Here is an 11567-nt window from a genome sequence, read left to right on the forward strand (position 1 = left end):
ACGCTCCATGAACCGTGTGCACGACTAACGAGACGTCGTAAAGAGTCATTGATTTTGCCGTTTTGGGCCAGTTTCGTTAGCTATTGCGCAGTGTTTTGGGGTCCCGGGTCAATTTTTGATGCTCCGTGAAACCTGTGCACGACTATCGAGATGTGTGCATATATATCGGGACGTCCCAAAAACTCATTGTTTTTGTCGTTTCGGGCTAGTTTCGTGGGCTATAGCGCACTATTTTGGGGTCGCAGATCGATTTTTGATGCTCCATGAACCCTGTGCACGGCTATCGAGACGTCGCAAAAAGTCATTGTTTTTGTCATTTCGGGCTAGTTTCGTGGGCTATAACACACTGTTTTAGGATCCTGGGTCGATTTTTGATGCTCCATGAACCGTGTGCACGACTACCAAGATGTTGCAAAAACTCTTTCTTTTTTCATTTAGGCAAGTTTCGTGGGCTACAACGCACTGTTTTGGGGTCACATGTCGATTTTTGATGCTCCATGAACACTGTCCATGGCTATCGAGACCTTGCAAAAACTCATTGTTTTTGTCGTTTTAGGCTAGTTTCGTGGGCTATAGCGCACTATTTTGGTGTCCCGGGTCGATTTTTGATGCTCCAAGAACCATGTGCATTACTTTAGAGACGTCGCAAAAACTCGTTATTTTGTCCTTTCGGGCATGTTTCGTGGTTACAAGCGCACTATTTCGGGGTACCGGGTCGATTTTTGATGGTCCATGACCGTGTGCTTAGCTATCGAGACGTTGCAAAAACTCATTCTTTTATAGTTTCGAGCCAGTTTCGTGGACTACAGCGCAATGTTTTGGGGACCCGAGTCGATTTTTTATGCTCCATGAACCCTGTGCACATCTATAGAGACGTCGCAAAAACTCATTGTTTTGTCCTTTCAGAGCTATTTCGTGGTTATAAGCGCACAATTTTGGGGGTCCTGGGTCAATTTTTGATGCTCCATGAACTGTGTGCATGGCTATCGGGACGTCCCAAAAACACGTTGTTTTTGTCGTTTGGGGCCTGTTTCGTGGGCTATAGCGCACTATTTTAAGGTCTGAGGTCGATATTTGATGCTGCATGAACCATGTGCACGGCTATCAATACATTGCAAAAAATTCGTTGTTTTTGTCGTTTCGGGCTTGTTTCGTGGGCTATAGCGCACTGTTTTGGGGTCCCGGATCTATTTTAGATGCTCCATGAACCCTGTGCTCGACTATCAATAAGTCGCAAAAACTCATTCTTATTGTCATTTCGGGCCAGTTTCGTGGGCTATAACACACTTTTTAAGGGTCCCGGGTCGATTTTTGATGCTCCATGAACACTCTCCACGCCTATCGAGACGTTGCAAAAACTCATTGTTTTTGTCATTTCGGGCCAGTTTCGTGGGCTATAGCGCACTGTTTTGGGTCCTGAGTCAATTTTTGATGCTCGATGAACCCTGTGCATGACTATAGAGACGTCGCACAAACTCGTTATTTTGTCCTTTCGGGCCTCTTTTGTGGTTATAAGCGCACTATTTCGGGGTATGGGGTCGATATTTGATGCTCCATGAACCGTGTGCATGGCTATTAGGACGTCCCAAAAACACGTTGTTTTTGTTGTTTCGGGCTAGTTTCGTGGGCTATAATGCACTGTTTAGGGTCCCGGGTCGATTTTTGATGCTCCATGAACCATATGCATGACTATTTTGACGTTGCAAAAAATCGTTCTTTTATGGTTTTGGGCCAATCTCGTGGGCTATAGCGCACTCTTTTGGGGTTCCGAGTCGAATTTTTATGCTTCATGAACCCTGTGCACGACTATCGAGACATCCGAAAAAATCGGTGTTTTGTGGGTTATAGCGCAGTGTTGTGGGGTCTTGGGTCAATTTTTGATTCCCCATGAACCTTGTGCACGACTATCGAGACGTCGCAAAAATTCATTCTTTTTGTCATTTTGGGCCATTTTCGTGGGCTATAGCGCAGTGTTTTGGGGTCCGGGGTTGAATTATTATGCTCCATGAACCGTGTGCACGACTAACGAAACGTCGTAAAGAGTCGTTGTTTTTGTCGTTTTCGGCCAATTTCGTGGGTTATAAGCGCACAGTTTTGTAGTCCCGAGTCAATTTTTGATGCTCCGTGAACCCTGTGCACGTCTATAGAGACCTCACAAAAACTCGTTTTGTCCTTTCGGGTCTGTTTCATCGTTATAAGCGCACTATTTTGGGGTCCCAGGTCAATTTTTTATGCTCCATGAACCGTGTGCATAGCTATCAGGACGTACCAAAAATTTGTTGTTTTCGTCGTTTCAGGCCAGTTTCGTGGGCTATAGCGCACTATTTTGGGGCCGCGGATTGATTTTTGATGTTCCATGAACCCTATGCACGGCTATCGAGACGTCGTAAAAACTCATTGTTTTTGTCATTTTGGGCTAGTTTCTGTTTTAGGGTCCCGAGTCTATTTTTGATGCTCCATGAACCCTGTGCACGGCTACCGAGACGTTGCAAAAACTCGTTGTTTTTGTCAGTTCGGGCTAGTTTCATGGGCTATAGCGCACTATTTTGGGGTCCCGGGTCGATTTTTGATGCTCCATGAACACCGTCCACGGCCATCAAGACCTTGCAAAAACTCATTGTTTTTGTCGTTTCACACTATTTTCGTGGGCTGCCCACTATTTTAGGGTCCCGGGTCGATTTTTGATGCTCCATGAACCCTGTGCATGACTATAGGGACGTCACAAAAACTCGTTGTTTTGTCCTTTCGGGCCTGTTTCGTGGTTAGAAGCATACTATTTCGGGGTACCGGGTCGATTTTTGATGCTCCATGAACCGTGTGCATGGCTATCGAGACGTTGAAAAAACTCATTCTTTTATTGTTTCGGGCCAATTTCGTGGGCTATAGCGCATTGTTTTGGGTGTTCGGGTCGATTTTTTATGCTCTATGAACCATGTGCACGGCTATCGAGACGCCCGAAAAACTCGGTGTTTTGTCGTTTTTGGCCAGTTTCGTGGGCCATAGCGCACTCTTTTGGGGTCTCGGGTCAATTTTTGATGCACCATGAACCCTTTGCACGTCTATCGAGACGTTGCAAAAACTCGTTGTTTTTTGTCATTTCGGGCCAGTTTCGTGGATTATAACACACTGTTTTGGGGTCCCTGATGACCCACAATTGTAGGGGATCTATCATAGTCCTTTCGATAAGTAAGAGTGTCGAACCCAACGAGGAGCAGAAGGATCTGACAAGTGGTTTTCAGGAAGGTATTCTGTGCAAGCACTGAAATTATCGGTAACAAATAGTTGTGTGGTAAGATGATTCGTAGCAAGTAGCAAGTAACAATAGTAACAACGGTGCATCAAAGTGGCCCAATCCCTTTTGTAGCAAGGGACAAGCCTGTACAAACGTATCTATAATTTTTGATGGTTTCACGCTGTTATCTTGTCAACTTTGGATGTTTTGTTTACCTTTTATAACTTTTTTGGGAACAACTTATTAACTCAGTGCCAAGTGCCAGTTCCTGTTTTTTCTGTGTTTTTGACTCTTTTCACATCTGATTTTGGAACAGAGTCCAAACTGAATAAAATCCCCGAAATGAACTGTTCCAGAACGGAAGAAGATCACTAGGCTTGAGGGCCAAGCAAGTGGCCCCACACGGGGCCCACAAGCCCTGTTGCCACGGCCAGGGGGGAGGCCACGGCAACCAAGCTTGTGGCCCCCCTGGCGCACCCCTGCCCTAGGTCTTTGGCCTATAAATTCCCTAAAAATCCAGAAAAAATCAGGGCATCCACGAAAACACTTTTCCGCCGCCGCAAGCTTCCGTTTCCGCGAGATCTCATCTGGAGGCCCTTCCCGGTGCCCTGTCAGAGGGGACTTTGGAGTTGGAGGGCTTCTTCATCAACATCATCGCCCCTCCAATGACTCGTGAGTAGTTCACTTCAGACCTACGGGTCCGTAGTTAGTAGCTAGATGGCTTCTTCTCTCTCTTGGATCTTCAATACAAAGTGCCCCATGATCTTCATGGAGATCTATCCGATATAATCCTCTTTGGCGGTGTGTTTGTCGAGATCCGTTGAATTGTGGATTTGTGATCAGATTATCAATGATATATATTTGAGTCTTCGCTGATTTCTTATATGCATGATTTGATATCCTTGTAAGTCTCTCCGAGTCTTGGGTTTTGCTTGGCCAACTAGATCTATGATTCTTGCAATGGGAGAAGTGCTTGGTTTTGGGTTCATACTGTGTGGTGACCTTTCCCAGTGATAGAAGGGGCAGCAAGGCACGCATCGTGTTGTTGCATTAAGGGTAACAAGATGGGATTTTATTGTAGATATGAGATTGTCCATCTACATCATTTCATCTTGCTTAAGGCGTTACTCTGTTCTCGTGAACTTAATAAACTAGATGCATGTTGGATAGTGGTCGACGTGTGGAGTAATAGTAGTAGATGCAAAAAGTATCGGTCTACTTGTTTTGGACATGACGCCTATAGATATAATCATTGTCATAGATAACGTCACGACTTTGCGCAGTTCTATCAATTGCTCGACAGTAATTCGTTCACCCACCGTCTACTTGCTTTCATGGGAGAAGCCACTAGTGAACACTACGGCCCCCGGGTCTATTCACACCTATCGTTTCTACTTTCGCTTTTACTTTGCTTTGTTTCTTTGTTGCTTTCAGTTCTCACTTGGCAAACAATCTATAATGGATTGACAACCCCTTCATAGCGTTGGGTGCAAGCTCTTTGTGTTTGTGCAGGTACTTGTGATATTCCTTCACTGGATCGATACCTTGGTTCTCAAAACTGAGGGAAATACTTACCGCCGCTGTGCTACATCACCCTTTCCGCTTCGAGGGAACACCAACGCAAAGCTCCAAGGCCACGGGGGGATCCTTTACATATTTGCCAAGGAAGTCCCTAAAGGAGTAGCCGTAGCAGAAGGATTCCTGGTGCCGTTGCTAAGGAGTATCAAGACAAGAATAGTCTCCCGTCAGCATGCTTGTTTCTCGCGCCGTTGGAAGGTCTTTTGTTACAGTAGAAGAAGTATTTCTCGCGCCGTTGCCGGGGAAGGAGAGACCTATCCAAGTAGGTCTCACAAACTCATCTCTTGCATTTACTTTTTTTTGCCAGTTGCCTCTCATTTTCCTCTCCCCACTTCACATTTGCCGTTTTCATTTGCCTTTCTCCTTTGCCGTTTTCTTTTGCCTTTTGCCTTTTTGCTGTCTTCCTTTGCCGTTCTCTTTTGCCCGCTTCACTCCCTTTCTTCCTGCTCGTTCTTGTGTGGGATAGTCCATCAATGGCTAAACTCACTACTCCAAATGATACCCCTCAGAACGAAGTTCTCAATTTTAGGCAGAACGAGGAAGAAAATTTAAAGGACGCTTGGTACAGGATTTGCAATGCTCAAAGTAGATCCACTCGTAAGCAATCCACTACCGTCCTTCTTCACAGTTTTTATGTTGGAATCTCTCCTTGGAATAGGTATATTCTTAATACCATCGTAGGCGGGAATTTTTTGGGGAGCCATACTGTTGACGCCTATGGAGCTATCATGAATTTGGTAGGCTCACCCCCGCTCATGGTTAATGGAACTACCTTAACCTTGGAACACGTGATTGACACTATTGAAACCAAAATTGCCACAGTTGAACTTATTGAGGGTTTGGATAGAAAGATCCACAATCAAATTACTCAGTACGGATCCAAAGTGGGAAATGTTTTGAAAAAATTAAGGGAGAAGGAACCTATAGTTAACGATTCCTCTAGAATTGGCAAACTAGAGGATGTCATAACCAAGTTGGGTTCCGCTTTTGCCGCTGTGCAAAATACTCCAAATCTCAATCTCAAAAAGATCGTCAAGTCTGTTTTTGTTCCTAAAGCTAGTGGTGAGTCATCCAACAAAAATTAAGATCTTAAGATGATAAATGATCACACTACTTATGGTTTGAGCACCAAAGATGACTACACGTGATTCCATCACCTTTTGCCTAGCTAAGGGCGTTAAACAATAACGCTTGTTGGGAGGCAACCCAACGAATCTATCCTTTTTCTTTTTGTTTTGTGTTTTCGACACTTTCATAATTCTGTTATAATTGTGTTTTTTGTGTTTCTTTTTGCGTTTGTGCCAAGCAAAACCGTTATGATTAGTCTTGGGGATGATCGTTTGGTCATGCTGGAAAAGACAGAAACTTTCTGCTCACAAAAAGAATTTTCATTTTTTTCTATAAGAGATTTTAAGTTGATTCTTTTTTATGCTGATGGCTATGCAAATTCTTCAGACTCATGTAATTTTTCAGAATTTTTGAAGTACTAGAAGTATACGAAGTATACAGATTGCTACAGACTGGTCTGCCGTTAACAGATTCTGTTTTTATTGTGTTGGTTGCTTATTTTGATGAAACTATGGATAGTATCGGGGGATATTAGCCATGCAAGATTTAAAATACAGTAACCCAACATCAACATAAGTAGAATTTAAGTTTACTACAGTACCTAAGGAACTCGTGGTTTGCTTTCTTATACTAATGTTATCACGAGTTTCTCTTTAAGTTTCGTGTTGTGAAGTTTTCAAGTTTTGGGTGAAGTTCTTATGGACAAAAAGATAAAGAGTGGCAAGAGCTCAAGCTTGGGGATGCCCAAGGCACCCCAAGATGATTCAAGGATTCCGTAAAAGCCTAATCTTGGGGCTGCCCCGGGAAGGCATCCCCTCTTTCGTCTTCAATCCATCGGTAACGTTACTTGGGGGTATATTTTTATTCACCACATGTTTTGTGTGTTGCATGGAGCGTATTGTATCGTAGGAGTCTTTTATTTTTGTTGTGTCACAATCATCCTTGCTGCACACCTATAGAGAGATAGATGCACTCACCGTGATTTTGTCGAGCTTCACTTATATCCTTTGGTAGACAATTCAGCTCACATGTGCTTCACTTATATCTTTTGAGCTAGTTGCTTTTGCTCTATGTGCTTCACTTATATATTTTAGAGCACGGCGGTGCGTGGCTTGGTAGTTGATCTATGCTATGAAAGTAGTCTCAAAAGGGTGGTTATCCAAAGGGATACGAAAACTTCCACCTTCATGTGCATTGAATAGTTACAGAAGTTTGATTCATCTCAATTAGTTTTGAGTTGTGATTATGGTAATATTGAAGTTATATTAGTAAGGTGTTGTGGATCTAGAAATACTTGTGTTGAACTTAGTTATTCCCGTAGCATGCACGTATGGTGAACCGCTATGTGATGAAGTCTGAGCATGATTAGTCTATTGATTGTCATCCTTTGTGTGGCGGTCGGGATCGCGCGATGGTTTATACCTACCAACCCTTCCCTTAGGAGTATGCATTGAATGCTTTGTTTCGATTACTACTAAAACTTTTGCAACAAGTATATGAGTTATTCATGACTAATGTTGAGTCCATGGTTTAGATGCACTTTCACCTTTCACCATCACTATCTTCTTTAGTGTCGTGCAATTTTCGCCGGTGCACGAAACCCACCATTAGCCTCCCTCAAAACAGCCAGCATACCTACCTACTATGGCTTTTTCAAAGTCATTCCGAGATATATTGCCATGCAACTACCACCATGACATGTGCCACCACGTCTACATTGCCATTGCATGATTGTAAGATAGCTAGCATGATGTTTCTATTAATGTCCATGCCATGCTAGATCGTTGTCTCGGTACACTACCGAAGGCATTCCATATAGAGTCATTGTTGCTCTAAGTTTTGAGTTGTAAGTGTGATGATCATCATTGATGGAGCATTGTCCCATGCGAGTAAATAAAAGAGGCCAAAGATGCCCACCCAAAAAAAAGAGGCCAAAGAGCCCATTCAAAAAAAAATTGAGAGAAAAAGAGAGAAGGGACAATGCTACCACCTTTCCACACTTGTGCATATTAAGCACCATGATCTTCATGATTGAGAGTCTCTAGTTTTGTCACCACCATATAGCTAGTGGGAAATTTTCATTATATAACTTGGCTTGTATATTCCAATGATAGGCTTCCTCAAATTTTCCTTAGGTCTTCGTGAGCAAGCAAGTTGGATGCACACCCACTAGTTTTCTTTAAGAGCTTTCACATACTCTTAGCTCTAGTGCATCATTTTTATGGCAATCCCTACTCATTCGCATTGATATCTATTGATGAGCATCTCCACAGCTCATTGATATGCCTAGTTAATGTGACCATCTTCTCCTTGTTTTTCTTGCAACCTCCACCATACTCCACACCACTTATAGTGCTAAAACCATGGCTCACGCTCATGTATTGCGTGAGAGTTGAAAAAGTTTGAGAAAGTAAAGGTGTGAAAACAATTACTTGGCCAATACCGGGGTTGTGCATGATTTAAATTCGTTATGCAATGATGGTAGAGCATAGCCAGACTATATGATTTTGTAGGGATAACTTTCTTTTGGCCTTGTTATTTTGAAAGTTCATGATTACCTTGCTAGTTTTCTTTAATTATTATTGTCTCCATGTCAATAGCAAACTATTGTTTTGAACCCATAGTCATTGAAGCAATTGCAATTTGTCATAACATCAGAAAGAGTCAAATAAGAGCTTGTAAACCAAATCCACATACTCAATCATCCTTTTGTCTTCTACAATTGCTACAACTCACGTGGTACTCATGAGATCAAAGTTTCAGTCGGACACAGAGAAAGATAGGGGCTTATAGTTTCGCCTCCCAACCAGTTACCTCAATGGTAATGTCAAGAATAATAATTCATGAGTACTTAATTCCAAGTTGACGTATGAATATAGATCTTTCAGTAACATATGATGTTAGCCAAGATAAAGGTGTAATAAGGAATTGGTGTCGATCACCAAGACTCTTTCAAGGGCAAAAAGTAAAGGTACAAGATAGGCCCTTCGCAGAGGGAAGCAGAGGTTGTCATGCGCTTTTGGGGTTTGGATGTGTGTCCTCTTAGTGTGAAGGAACGCCACTTTATATTGCCTCCTGTGATAAAGAAATTTATTATGCAGTCTGTCGCTTTTATGTCTTCCTCATCACAGGTTCGTACAAAGCTTATTTTCCTCACACTAATAGATCATACATATTTAGGGAGCAATTTTTATTGCTCACACGGATGACAACTTACTTGAGGGATCTTATTCAAGCCATAGGTAGGTATGGTGGACTCTCATGGCAAAACTAGGTTGAAGGTTTATGGATGCACAAGTAGTATCTCTACTTGGTGCGGAAGTTTTGGCTGATATGTGGTGGAAGCAAGTGTCACATGCTAAGGGATCTCTAGTCATATAATCATTGTTCGGAACCAAGCAAACATAATTCATTATGTTGGCTTCCTTGCCCAACATCTACTTCTAAGCATGCAATAGTTTAGTGAGTGTTCACAATCATAGATGGTGCCGAAGATGATATATTTATATGTGAACCTCTCTTTCTTTATTACTTTTATTAATTGCAGCAATGACCAAGGTCTACGTTTGTCCATGTTGGAAATATGCCCTAGAGGCAATAATAAAATGGTTATTATCATATTTCCTTGTTCATGATAATCATCTATTGTTCATGCTATAATTGTATTAACAGGAAACAGTAATACATGTGTGAATAAATAGATCACAATGTGTCCCTAGCAAGCCTCTAGTTGGCTAGCTCGTTAGTCAATAGATGATCATAGTTTCCTGATCATGGGCATTAGATGTCATTGATAACGGGATCACATCATTGGGAGAATGATGTGATGGACAAGACCCAATCCTAAGCCTAGCACTAGATCGTATTGTTCGTATGCTAATGCTTTTCAAATGTCAAGTATCTTTTCCTTCGACCGTGAGATTGTACAACTCCCGGATACCGTAGGAGTGCTTTGGGTGTATCAAACGTCACAACGTAACTGGGTGACTATAAAGGTGCACTACGGGTACCTCCGAAAGTGTCTGTTGGGTTGGTACGAATCGAGATCGGGATTTGTCACTCCGTGTGATGGAGAGGTATCTCTGGGCCCACTCGGTAGAACATCATCATGAGCTCAATGTGACTAAGGAGTTAGTCACACGATGACGTGCTACGGAACGAGTAAAGAGACTTACCGGTAACGAGATTCAACAAGGTATAGGTATACCAACGATCGAATCTCGGGCAAGTTCTATACCGACAGACAAAGGAAATCGTGTACGGGATTGATTGAATCCTTGACATCGTGGTTCATCCGATGAGATCATCGTGTAGCAAGTGGGAGCCACCATGGGTATCCAGACCCTGCTGATGGTTATTGCCCAGAGAGGTGTCTCGGTCATGTCTGCCTGTCTCCCGAACCCGTAGGGTCTACACACTTAAGGTTCGATGACGCTAGGGTTATAGGGAATTGTTATACGAGGTTACTGAAAGTTTTTCGGAGTCCCGGATGAGACCCCGAACGTCACGAGGAGCTCCAGAATGGTCCGGAGGTAAAGATTGATATATAGGACAGATGGTTTCGGATACCACAAGTGTTTCGGGCATCACCGGTAACGTACCGGGACCACCGGGACCACCGGAGGTGGCCCCGGGGGACCACCGAAGGGGGGAAACAACCCCGGGAGATAAGGTGGGTCAAGTGGGGGTGGGAACCAGCCCCTAGGTGGGCTGGTGCGCCTCCCCATTCAGCCCATTGCGCAAGGGAGAGAAAAGGGGGGGCAAACCCTAGGCCAGGTGGGCCTAAGGCCCACCAGATGGTGCGCCACCCCCTCCTCCCCCCTCTGGCCGCCGCACCTCCCATCTGGGGGGGCTGTCGCACCCCCTAGGGTGCGTACCCTAGGGGTGTCTCCCCCTCTCCCCTCCCCCTATATATATCGGGCACTTTTGGCCATTGAGGGACACGGTTTTTCCCTCTCTCTCGGCGCAGCCCTGCTCTTCTTCCTCCTTCTCTCTGCCGGTGCTTGGCGAAGCCCTGCCGGGAGACCTCGTCTCTCCATCGACACCACGCCGTCGTGTTGCTGGAGTTCTTCCCCAACCTCTCCCTCCTCCTTGCTGGATCAAGGTGCGGGAGACGTCACCGGGCTGCACGTGTGTTGAACGCGGAGGTGTCGTTGTTCGGCACTAGATCGGAATCGCTGCGAGTACGACTCCATCAACCGCGTTCTAGCAACGCTTCCTCTTAGAGATCTTCAAAGGTATGAAGTTGCTGGTATCTCCATAGGAAGATCTGAATATCCGTAGGAAAATTTTGAATTTATGCTACGTTACCCAACAGTGTTATCCGAGCCAGGTTTTCTATGCGTAGATTCTATGCACGAGTAGAACACAAAAGTTGTGGGCGATGATTTGTCAATTTGCTTGCCGCTACTAGTCTTATTATTTTCCGGCGGTATTGTGGGATGAAGCGGCCCGGACCAACTTTACACGTACGCTTACGTGAGACTGGTTCCACCGACAGACATGCACACCGTGCATAAAGGTGGCTAGCGTGTGTCTGTCTCTCCTACTCTAGTCGGATTGGATTTGATGAAAAGGGTCCTTATGAAGGGTAAATATCTTTGGCATATCATCGTTGTGGCTGTCACGTAGGTAAGAAGGCGTTCTTGCTAGAAACCCAAATCAGCCACGTAAAACTTGCAACAACAAT

This window comes from Hordeum vulgare, chromosome 4H, assembly GCF_904849725.1.
Source record: "Hordeum vulgare subsp. vulgare chromosome 4H, MorexV3_pseudomolecules_assembly, whole genome shotgun sequence".
NCBI lineage: Eukaryota > Viridiplantae > Streptophyta > Magnoliopsida > Poales > Poaceae > Hordeum > Hordeum vulgare.